The sequence below is a fragment of the Dendrobates tinctorius genome, unplaced genomic scaffold, assembly GCF_039654945.1.
Source record: "Dendrobates tinctorius isolate UK_male_01 unplaced genomic scaffold, ASM3965494v1 ptg000011l, whole genome shotgun sequence".
In the NCBI taxonomy this organism is placed as follows: Eukaryota; Metazoa; Chordata; class Amphibia; order Anura; family Dendrobatidae; genus Dendrobates; species Dendrobates tinctorius.
Window position 1 is genome coordinate 103,610,045 of NW_027361679.1, and position 12,629 is coordinate 103,622,673.

Below are 12,629 nucleotides of genomic sequence, written 5' to 3' on the forward strand. Positions count from 1 at the left end.
AACCCTAACCCCAACATAACCTTAACCTCAACTCTAACCCCAGCCCTAACCCCTAACCCTAAAACAACCCCAGCCCTAACCCCAATACAACCCTAACCCCAAACCTAACCCCAACACAACCCTAACCCCAACACAACCTTAATCCCAACCCTAACACAACCCTAACCACAGTCCTAACCCCAACCCTAACCCCAACCCCAACTCCAACCCTCATCCTAACCCTAACTGCAAAGAATGGAAAAAATATTTTTTTTGTTACTTTTATATAGCTAAGGCGGTGACAAAAAGGGATTTTATTTACTATTTTTTTGTTTTGATCACTATGATAGGGTCTATCACAGTGATCAAAAGGAACCAATAGGAAAAATTTCCCATTGTTGCCGGGTATCGGTCAGCAGATTTAGGCCATTTTCTTTCAGGAAGATAACAGGGATGGCCAGGGGATGGAGCAGAAGGGTCTGGGGATGCCAGAGGTACGGGGGGGGCATGGAGGACACCATTTCTCTCTCTTCTGGTAAGCTAGATCATATTAGAGGAGAGAGAAATGAATTGAAAATCTGAATTTTTTCTGTGATCGCCGTTATTTGGTGAATAACGGTGATCACGTGACAAGCAACCGTAAAAACCGGCCCTGATCATGTTCTCCAGGGCCTCAGCTATCCCTGGTAGCTGAGGCCCTGCAGATTTTCCGATGCTGGGATGGCGCTATACCCTTATTTCTCAGCGTCGTTAAAAAGCGGCCCTGAGCAAAAAGTACCCTTTACTGCCGCCGTTAAAAAAGCGTATCGGCGGTCGTTAAGGGGTCAAGCCAAGCCCCAATGGAATCGCTGAACGTGGGGAAGAACACAGTGTGAAAACACCACAGCAACCGCAATGAGTTTGTCACGATCCATTTTTGGATCTGTGTCAGAGTCTGGACTCTCTTATATAAACCTTTTTCCTTTCTGGCCCTCGGGGTTAATATGGGTTTTTGCCCCCAGTGGCCGCTAGTGTTACTACTACTGTAGTTGGTCAGCTGCTGGGTTTTTCCTCCCCCGGTGGCCGCTGGTGTTGCTACATGTTTAGTTAGTCAGCAGGTGGTGATTACTCTCACTTCCCTTTATAAGGCCACCTGGTGCTGCAATTCACTGTTGGTAATACTGGTCATTTGCTAACCAACCTTGGTGAATACTGGACCTACCTGATGCAGAGGGGGTTCAGCTTATCTGGAGCAGTGGAGATGCTGCTGAATGCGGATCGGGTGCATTACTCTGCTGCTTGGAGCATTGGCAGCAGATAAAGCTAAGTTTTGGTTTTTAGTTGCTTTAACCCCGTGGTGTCTGTTTTATCTTTTCCTTTTTTGTTATTGGTGCAGTTCACTTTATTCCCTGTCTCACCTCCTGGGGAGGGGGTTGGGGGTTTAGTTCAGGACTAAACAGGAGACAGGGACAGGTCGGGGACTTGGGCCTCACTACCATCAAGTGTACCCCCAAGTTAAGGAGAGTCAGGGCACCCCCTTAGCCTGAGGGGCAGTTCAGGGGCCCAGGTTCCTCTTCCTCTGTTTTCCCACTACTGCCCCGTGACAGAGTTTGTGCACTTTGATTTTCTATCACTTTGAAGACATACTAGTAGGTTAACTGACTTTCCAAACAATTGTCCCTAGTAGGAGTCTCTTTAATGATGTTAGATTGCAAGTGGATGAAGCCTTAGGCCTCATTCAGACCAACGTGTTCTAGCCGTGTTTCTAATAGCTAGCCCACATAACCATTATAGGCTATGGGGCTGTTTACATGTCCACGTTTTCCGTGTGTACTAAATATCTACAAAAAAATAAAAGGAAATAAAAAGGAGATATGTCAATGTTTTTATCTGAGTCACAGAAGAAACTCCCCAGTGCAATTCTATATGTCCGAAACAACTCAACACATTGATGGAATCCTAATTGCATCCTACTGCAGTCTGTCTTCACTGACTGATAGAAGCTTGAGAAACCTGCTTCATACGAGTAAAATTAAAGTGCACCTGTCACCTCTTTTGTCCGCTATAAGATGCGGCCGCTGCCTTTCAGGGCTTATCCACAGCATTCTATAATGCTGTAGATAAGCCCCCGGTCCGACCTGCAAGATAAGAAAAATAATTTTATTTATACTCACCCGGGGGGGGGGGGGGGGGCAGTCTGGTCCGATGGGTGTTGCAGGTCCGGGTCCGGCGCCTCCCATCTTCTTGCGATGCCATCCTCCTGCTTGCTTCATCACTCCCTGCATCGCACTTCTGCGCAGGCGTACTTCTCTGCCATGTTGAGGGCAAAGCAAAGTACTGCAGTGCGCAGGTGCTGGGCCTCTATGACCTTTCCCGGCACCTGCGTACTGCAGTACCTTGCTCTGCCCTCAACAGGGCAGAGAGGTATGCCTGCGCAGAAGTGCGATGCCAGGATCCATGAAGCAAGTCAGTGTCACCCAGTGCTCAGTCAGTGAGATGTAAAGCCTCTGCCCATGTTTGCTCTTGCAGGTGTCAGTGGTGAAATGCACCCTAGCAGACAAAGATTTTATCAGGGAATGGGTGGTTGGATGCGACATGCTTGCGTAGCGCAGGCACAAGTTTCTTAGACAAGGAATGGGTAACTGGTACTGGGGGACTGTGACGGCCATCAACTTTCTGAAACTGATTGTTTCCACCATTCGGAAAGGGAGCATTTCTGTGACGAACAGATTGGAGATGGTGGAGTTCAAGCTCTTAGCTTTGGAATTCCTTTCTGTGACCACAACTTCCGGACCGAGGGCTGCCTGCTGGTGGAGTATGGAGGAAAGGACAAACTGCAGGTCTGTGAGTTAAAGTGCAGGCGGAGATGTTATGGTGGATTGAGAAAGATGTGTTGTGCTAGATGACACAAAAACAGCAGTCATGTCCTCTTCTATAACAGCTGACGGGCTCTCACTCACCCCGACTGTAGGGGGTAAGCAAGTGGCGTTTCTGTGGACGGAGACCTGTGTGAGAACACTCGGCAAGGCAATGGAGGAGGAAGAAGCAGCAGATGTGGTTTATAGGAAGGCCTGTAGTTCGCGAGGCCCCCTAGTCTGCTTATTAGCACAATGAGATTCCCTCACTAAGGCATATTGATCGCACATATGCCGATTCATGCATATAGTTGTCAAATTATTCCAATTTTTGTCTGTACTGATGTTTTTTTTCAAATTTGTCAGATAACGTCTCTTATGTTACCCTTTGCGGTCTCAAAAAAGGCCCAGGGTAGGAAACCCTCGTCGCTCCTGCGAACTGCACACTCGTTACCGATGCTGGCCATAGTCAGTTTTGGGGCTGAAGATGCAGTGCTTGTCATGGTTGCATCACTTCGTGTCTGTGTGACAAGCCGCAGCATAACCTCCTGTCTTCCCCCTCCTCCACCTCCCTGCTGAGCTACTCAGCTGCATACCTCTGACTTCACACTAAGTGGGATCTACAACCTCATAGTACAACCTCATAGTCATCCTCTCTGTTCTCACACTTCCCACCCGGAGAGTCACTCTACTTTTCCTGCCCTGGCACCACAGTACAGTCCACGTGCACCTCTGGTATCTGAGTCTCATCAGGATCACCTCCACCCCCCGGTGGTTAACGTCTGGTGACAAGAGTCTGGAATCTGCTCGGAACCTATTTTGTCTGGCCGCGGATCCATGCGCTAGTATAGACAAAGATTAGACCATGTGGAGTGAGTGTTGTATGCATGTATGAATGTCTCTGGTGAATGACTCATTGGAAACCCCTACCCTTGGTGTGTTGTGCAGCCTAGCCTGTCAAGCGCCCAGGTCTAGGTGTAGGTAGAGGCTGAGTCAGAGACTAGAATCAGTGTCCACCGCTGGCTCTACATGCCACGGTGCACGTGCTCGACACTTCTCTAAGGTCAGCATCTATAGTGGTGTCCGCAGGTGCGATGCCAGGTGCTCAGAAGGTCTAGAGGGACTCTGACCCCGTGTCCTTGGGGCAGAGTTCTGTGACCACATTCTGAGCGCCCTCTTGCCGAGCTCTGTGAGTGCTAACAGGCTCTGGCATTTAAATTTTGCGGTACTGCGGTTCTGTGATGCAACAGAGACTGCTCCTGTTCACACCGGGTGACGTTAACCCGTGTATGACCTTTGTATACCGCTATATACATCCGCAATTAAGCAGCACTTGACCACCTCTACACGGTGGACCCCGGGCTGTGAATGCACCTACTATCATTATATTATTTGGTGCGTTCCGCCAGCCCGTAACAACCAGTCAGTGACTCAAACCAGTTTTAACTGCTTTGAACAGGTGTGAGTGCCTGTTCAAAGCAGTTAAAACTGGTTTGAATCACTGACTGGTAACCAACTTACGATTTTACTTAAAAAAATGCTTTGTCCCAATTAATTTGCACAGCACTGTATTTGAATTAGCAAATGGGGTTTCCTAAGACCGCCACAAAGTTTTTGCACAATTTAGTTAGATGCTGGAAGATCCTATCCAGCTGACAATTTCACTTTCAGAAACAGCAGTAGTAGCAGGAACAGCCTCTGTGCACGGTGACACTGAGCAAGTGGCACCAGCAAAACAAGATGTCTGCTTTTTATATTGACAGGGACATGTGACTTTGTCAGCCAGTCACAGAAAACCTTGTGTCATGACATTGTGAATGGCTTTTGCGCCCTGATTGGCTGCCGGAATCAGCACACATAACGTTAAGGGGAAAAAAAAGAATGTCGGCTCCTTTAACCTCTACACCCCTTCCCCTCATAAACATCCCCCCCCAACTCATCATACAGCACCACTATCCTTGCCAAAGTAATAACAAAAGCATTAGTGGAAACGTGATGACTTACCGAATTGTGACCTAATTTTGCCGACTTTGAGTAAAAATGCTTGTGAAGCCGAACACAAATCCAAATGTGCTACGTTCGTGCCAAATTTGAGATTGGTAAACTTTTTCCAAACAAGTTCGCTCATGTACAATCAAGAGTAGCTCTGTGTACAGCGCTGTGTTGCACATCTACAGTACATAGATGCTGGATCCACTACATGCTATTCGTCTGAATGTACCCAAAAAGAACACACTGGGCAAGCAATGATGAAAATCTGATTGTGCTGGAAATCAGTCTGCATTTTCACATTCAAAATATCTGATATCTATGGCTTTATCTGCACTACTGCTTTTTGGGTTCAGTGGAAGTATGGAATAAGGCCGGGGTCACACTTGCGAGATACTCGCACGAGTTTTGCGTCTCAATATCCGTCACTGCCGCCGACACTCAGGACCCGAGCGTGCGGCTGCATGTATTTCTATACAGCTGAGCGTTCTGATCCGAGTGCCGGCGGCAGTGCCGGGTATTGAGACACAAGACTCGTGCGAGTTTCTCGCAAGCGTGACCCCGGCCTTAGGGTAGACTGTATTTGACCAAGTTGGAGAACTTTTATTGCTGTGGGCCAAAATAGATAAGGGAACTAACATATTTTCAGATTACATTTAGATGACTTTTTAACTTTGGGTTTCTATATCTACATATATATTGATTGTTCAAGTCTCCAGTACTGTTTTCACTATGAGGGAAAACCTTTAATTCCTGTATATTACTTCATAAGCAGTATTGGAGCATTAAACCACAGAGTGCAGTAAAACAATTATTGGGCATAAGTTACAATAGTCATTCTATGTATAGTGCGCCAATGCTAGAGTTCATTACATTTTACTGATCAATTTATAAAAAATACCATTATTTACAAACAAAAACCTATTTTAACCCATTTATCCTAGACCTATAGTTATTGTTAGCAATGTACCACCGGGATTAATAATAATTTGCAACATTTATCTTTTCAAATTGGAGCAGCAAACATTTTAGCAAGATCAGATTTATTTAGAATTTATGTTTCATAGCAGGGGAGGGATTTTACAGGAAGCTTTGAAAGGACTGCAGGGAAAGACGTTTGTGGTAGGTTGAAAAGAAAACCACTCAAGTCTTTCTATTCATCTGTGAATCTCTCCATTAAGTGAAGCTGCTTAAAGACATGCAGAGGGTTAACACAGTCCAGTAACTGAGAGTTCCCAAAAGGAGGGGCCTTGAAAACCCTATTTGTTCCTGGAATTCTGTGCAGGTGTCAGACATCTCCCTACTTGTGTCTGTCTGGCAGAAAGGAAGGTCATACCTTTCGGCAAAATTCCAACATACTGTATATCCAGATTTGCTACAAATGAGTTTTGTTGTTTTACACTTCAATCTTTACTTCTACAGTTGTATACTACTTTGACAACCTTGTGTGTTGGATTTTTCAAGCGTGGGGAAACAGATCAAATACCATACAAACAACTCCACTTTGCATCTCTCTTCTTCACAGAGTGACGCTTCATGATACCTAATGATAATGGGTGACTTTAGGAGGCAGACCACAGTTGATGAGTGCAACACTCAAAACAGGCAGAAATGTTAACTACAAACCACCTCTACGGTTATCCATTCCTATTCCCGAACTAAAAAGTTATTTCTATGGTAGCCAATCATACTGTACGCATTCATGGTGAACACAGGCCTACCCCACTCTTGTTCAGCGGGCTCATTTATTACTCCTATGTGGCTTCAGCCACACTCTGCATTTCCTGCAGTTGTAAGAGTGGTGGACTGTACTGTCAGGTTCCTACCCCTGAAGCCAATCGCGTTGTATTATAGTATGAACAATGTAATGCCTCTTCTATATGTAAATATAAATATATATGGTAATGTATAATGTACAAAATGTGATATGTGCTGTTATCAGACAGTATATGTAAGATAAGTAAGGTATAGCATAATATAACAGGCATAGTGTACAGTGTAGGATTTAAGACATATGATGGGATAGTGACTATAGTTGTAATATATTTAGTGTATAATGTTTGGCTAAGTGCTGCCATCTGCATTCTGTAAGGACAGACATAGTTAAAGGTTGGGACGAGACCATAGTGGGAGGGATAAATCCCAGTAAAAAGGGACTGCTTCCTGGTAGTGACTCAGATATGGAAGTACAGTAATCAACGACAAGTTCAAGTTCAGTGGGCTGCTAATGTCAGCGATAAGCTATCATTCATGGCAGTGAGATGTCTTACTAGAATCCGTTGCGGACATTCCTACAACGTCCTGAGCTCGAGGTTCGGTACAGGTGCTATGGGATGTGACTTATGATGGACACGGAACTGTGAGAAGTGAAGGTAATGGATCCTGGGTGCACTAGATGGATGGGAAATCCCTGTGGCTGATAGGAATAGCCAACGTAGGGATAGCCCAGGAGGAATGGATAGTAACGCTGGAAACTTACTGTGTAAAGGAAATGTACTGTGCAAAGGAAACAAGGAATAAGAAGTGTTGTGCCTGATACTGCTTGTTGCAATCTGATGAATTGGAACTGTCCAGTAAAATTCTGTTTGTTGAAAAGAACTGTCTGTCCACTGAGTCAGGTGCTCCTGAAGATGGAGGCCTGGAAGCTGCGGAGTCCTGCGGCTTAGGCTAATTTCACACTTGCTTTTTTTTTCAGCGCGTTTTTAGCGCAAAAAAACGCATAGAAAAAACGCATACAAATGCATACAAACGCTGCGTTTTTTTCAAGCATTTTTATGCGCATGCAGGAAAAAAACGCAGCGTTTTTGTGCGTTTGTATGCGTTTTTTGTGCGTTTGCGTTTTTTTACAGATTTTGGAAAAACCCCCCAAAAAAGAAAAAAAAAACATTCAACAACACACAAGACCAATGGGACTTCATTGTGGGTGTGGTATGTTAATATATAGACCCTGTCTACAGTATTCTTCACATTTGCTTGATTCTTCTCGTGACCATGGATCTGCGCTGGAAGAGTTTTCACTTCAACTTGGATTTGGACATCGCGATGGCTCAGGCGTATGCAGTTGCTTGCCATGAACAAAGGAAGAGAGAGAGGCAGCGAAGACGGCAGCGGCGGCGTATGTGGATACATCCGATTGTTGAACTCCGGGAGAGCCGTGGGGCATACCACACCCTCTACAGCGAGCTCCAGGCAAACCCAGAGAAATTTACAGATTATATCCGGATGTCCCAAGAAAGTTTCAGGGATTTGCTTGCTCGTGTCCAACAATCCATCCGGAGACAGGACACACAGCTCCGTCGTGCGATTCCTCCTGAGGAACGGCTACTGGTGACATTACGGTATGTAATATTTAAAAACCAAGGGGTGCGGTCTGATGTTTTTTTTTTAAATTTAGTATTCAAAACCTTGGGTAATTAGTTTTCGTGAATGTACTAATATTTTATTTTATAGTTTTTTAAAATAATATACATAAATATTAATTTTACTTCTTTGTCTGTTCACAGATTCCTGGCGACTGGAGAAACCCTATCTTCACTACACTTCCAGTACCGTATTGGAATCTCTACCTTGTCTGGAATTGTTGCTAACACCTCCCGGGCTCTCTGGAATGTTCTTTGTCCAGAATTTATGCCCCTGCCCACCGCTGAAAAGTGGATGGAAATTGCTGACAAATTCTGGACAGTATGCAATTTTCCCAACTGTTTGGGAGCTGTTGATGGTAAACACATACGGATCATCAAACCCAAAAGAACGGGATCTGAGTACTATAATTACAAAAAGTACTTTTCAATAGTACTCATGGCCATTGCGGATGCCGGATGTATGTTTGTAGCAGTGGACATTGGAGCATTTGGCCGTGGTAATGACTCACAGGCTTTTAAAAACTCAGACATGGGCCGGAGGTTGTATGGCAACCAATTTAATTTCCCTATGCCACGGCCTCTTCCTCACACCGAAGCTCCGCCACTGCCCTTTGTAATGGTTGGCGATGAGGCTTTTCAAATGTGCGGAAACTTACTGAAACCCTACTCCAGCCGGAACTTGGACCACACCAAAAAATGTTTAATTACAGGCTGACCAGGGCCAGAAGAACTGTCGAGTGTGCTTTTGGGATTCTTGTCTCCAGATGGCGAATTCTGGGCACGGCCATTAATCTTAAACTTGAAACAGTCGATGAGGTGGTGAAGGCCTGTGTGGTTCTACATAACTTTGTGATGGGTAAAGAGCACCCGACCTTTGAACTGGACGATGATGCTCCTAACCCATTGCCTGAATTCACTCAGCACACTCTCAGGTCATCCGTTGAAGTTGGCCAAATGAGGGACCAATTTGCGGCCTACTTTATTTCTGATGTAGGACGGGTGCACTGGCAAGATGAAATGGTGTAATGTTTTTGTTTGTTTATGGTAATAAAAAACCTTATTTGATACCATTACTGAGTGCACTATATTTTTTAAACTCCAGTTAAATAAAAAACTTCCCATGTATAACTGAATTTTTTGATGTTCACACACCTGGGCAGGTAAATACACATATAAATGCAGCATTGCTAGTCTGCGTGAAATATATTGGAACGAGCAAAGCTGCAGGCCATGAATCAGGAAACCAATTTTTTTCAAGAGAAAATTGTCCAACTAGTTGAAAAAAAAGTATGTGATTTTTTCAAAACCCAACCCTCAAAACCCAACCCCAATGAAAGTCAATGGGGAATACAAGTCAGCATTGAGTGGATGAATGTAATCAGCTCAATTCCAACTTTTATTTAAAATTGTGGTAGTGTAGAAATAGACAAGTTTCTAGAGTTATTACACTAGGCCTTGGAATGACTATACTAGGCCGTGGTATTTCAAATATGAGTATAGTAGGCCTTCGACTCGTGGCAAGGACTGGTCTTAGGAACTGCAACGCATGATAGTGACGGTATCTAGTTCTGGTCCTTGACGCAGATCCACTGCGAACCTGGCCCTCAGCACGAACATCACTGTTGAAGCGGTCCTTGATCGAACGCCAACGTGTTCGGACTTTGTCCACTGTTGGGAAAAAAAAACAGTGCCGTCAAGGACAACAGTCACTGCGGCACAATATAACAATACAATACTCAAAGCAGTCACTGTAGAGCCCGATGACACTGTTGGGTTTCCTGCTAGAATATACCTAGCACGAAACCCAACAGTGCCGTCAAGGACAACAGTCACTGCGGCACAATATAGCAATACAATACTCAAAGCAGTCACTGTAGAGCCCGATGACACTGTTGGGTTTCCTGCTAGAATATACCTAGCACGAAACCCAACAGTGCCGTCAAGGACAACAGTCACTGCGGCACAATATAGCAATACAATACTCAAAGCAGTCACTGTAGAGCCCGATGACACTGTTGGGTTTCCTGCTAGAATATACCTAGCACGAAACCCAACAGTGCCGTCAAGGACAACAGTCACTGCGGCACAATACAGAGCAGGGAAATACTCACTAAACGCCTTTTTGGAGGATGCTGTGGCGCTGTCCCAGCCATCCATCAACGCTGCGGCCACCTCATTCCATAGCCGCCGGGTCACCACATTGTCCTTGTACAGCCGGTCACGGCTGTCCCACAACGGCGCACGCTCCTGGACCAGGCTGATGAGCTGCTCATTATCCAGGTAGACGTCTTCATCCCGTTGTGGAACCTAGACAAAACACATTCATTAGAATAATCAAATTTAAATTGAATAAAAAGTTACAAAAAAAAGAAATATAAAAAAGAGTAAAAATAGAAGATAAAAAATAAAGAACATTACAAATCATTTGATACATACATTCCGTATCACCACCGGGACTTGGCTTCGCTGCTCCTGCTCTTCGCCCTCAGTAGTCCCGTCCGCAGAAGATGATGATGATGATGTCTTAAAAAAGTTGCAAAAACGTAAGAGATTTGGAGTAGCAGCAGATATACTTACCAGATGCACGAAAATAATCACCTCACGGTCTGCTTGCGCCAATTCCTGCCGCGATGGGGAATATTCGGATTCTGAAGACATACTGCATGTAAAAATAATAAAAATCATTAGTACATACATAATTTAAAAGGACAGGCATATAATGTAATATACTCACATTCTTGACGCTGATAGAAGATGGGTTCCTTGGTGACTGTCTGCTCTCCAATCTGTCAGTGTAGTAGTGGCAGAGTTTTGGCAGGCACCTCCTTTATATAGACTTTTTTTTTTTGACTTTAGAAGTTTATAACTAGTACAACAAGTGGACACCACCAAAAAAACGCAGCGCTAAAAAAAGCATACATGCGCATGCCAGTGCGCATGTATGCGCATCCATAGGCTATAATGGCCATTTTTAGCGCAAAACGCGTGCATACGTGCGCATGCGCTTTTTTGCAGTACCAAAAAATGCAACATGTAGCGTCTGTAAAATACAAACGCACACCCCAAAAAAACGCAGCGCATGAAAATCGCATACGTGCGCATGCCAGCGCGCAGGTATGCGCACCCATGTTAAATATAGGGGAAAAAACGCATGCGCACGTATGCGTTTTTTTCAAGCGCAAAAAAACGCAAATGTGAAACCAGCCTTACAAGTGAGTGTGATGCACCCAACACATGACAGTACATTGAGACTGGGACATGATTTTCCTTTAAAGCGCCCAGGGTGTAATGAAGCAGCAGCTCAGTAATTGCTACCGCCCTCAGTCACTCTATATTTGGCATAGTTGGCAGGATCGAATCATGCATCAAGAAGACTTGATGAATGGTACCTTTAAAAACAAATATAGCATAAGCAATCAGGCCACAGATGGCAAATGGTGGAGCACAAGGCTAAGGAAATGCCGCCATTCGTGGGTGTTGGCAGGTCAGAAAGGCGTGAAAATCCATCCGGCCCATAAAGGGGCCTGTCTGGAGAAGTCAGCCCATAGCAGACTGTGCCCGCCCCTGCTGGGAGTGGCAAAAAGAAAAATAAACCATGGCCCTTGTGAGTGTGATGAACCCCACAACTGAGAACATATTGGGACTGGGACACCATTGTCGTTTGGAGTGCCAGTGTAAAATGAAGTAGCAGCTTGGTCATGGCTACCGCTCTAGGCTTTTATGAGCCTCCTAGGAGCAACAACATTATTTGTAACATAATACGGTGTAATATATACTGTATATACATTTCATATTGATATTTCCTATAAAAATAATAAAACACCAAAGCAGTTGTCTTACTTGTACAAGGAAGTATATTTACCCACTTACAGTATGATGTTTGCATTTATAAAAGCGCTTTATCATACACTGATTGCTGTGTAACAAAGGGAGGAGTCAAGTAAAATTAGAGAGAAACAAATGCAAAAGTTCTTTCAAGCTCAATCGTTAACAGAGTGGTAGTGAGGTTGAGTGACCATTTGCGCCTGTCATGGATCTTTGATCAAGAAAACTATTTACTTGTGTACAACTTTGATCTATTCTAATTAGAAAAGAAAGATATTGAAGCTCAGCACAGTTCCTAAAGTAGGTACACACATGGTCAAAATTGTTGGTAGCCCTCATTTAATGACAGAAAAACCCACAATGGTCACAGAAGTAACTTGAACCTGACAAAAGTAATAATAAATCAAAAATCTATGAAAATGAACAAATGAAAGTCAGATATTGCTTTTCAACCATGCTTCCACAGAATTAAAAAAAAATAAATAAAACTCATGAAATAGGCCTGGACAGAAATGATGGTACCCCTGAAAATAATTTGACAAAAGGGACATGTTAAATCAAGTTGTGTCCACTAATTAGCATCACAGGTGTCTACAATCTTGGAATCGGTGAGTGGGTTTGTAGAGAGGGCTGCAGATAC

The 12,629-nt window shown here is 44.3% G+C and overlaps 1 long non-coding RNA gene across 1 annotated transcript; it reads right to left on the minus strand.

Annotated features, from left to right (window-relative positions):
• Nucleotides 1–10,260: 10,260 nt before the first annotated feature.
• Nucleotides 10,261–11,063, minus strand: LOC141100203 (uncharacterized). Its single transcript, XR_012234633.1, has 3 exons — nt 10,763–11,063; nt 10,601–10,687; nt 10,261–10,471 (listed from the first exon to the last, which is right to left on the minus strand). It is a non-coding gene; the product is annotated as an uncharacterized lncRNA (long non-coding RNA).
• Between the last annotated feature and the right edge of the window lie 1,566 nt (nt 11,064–12,629).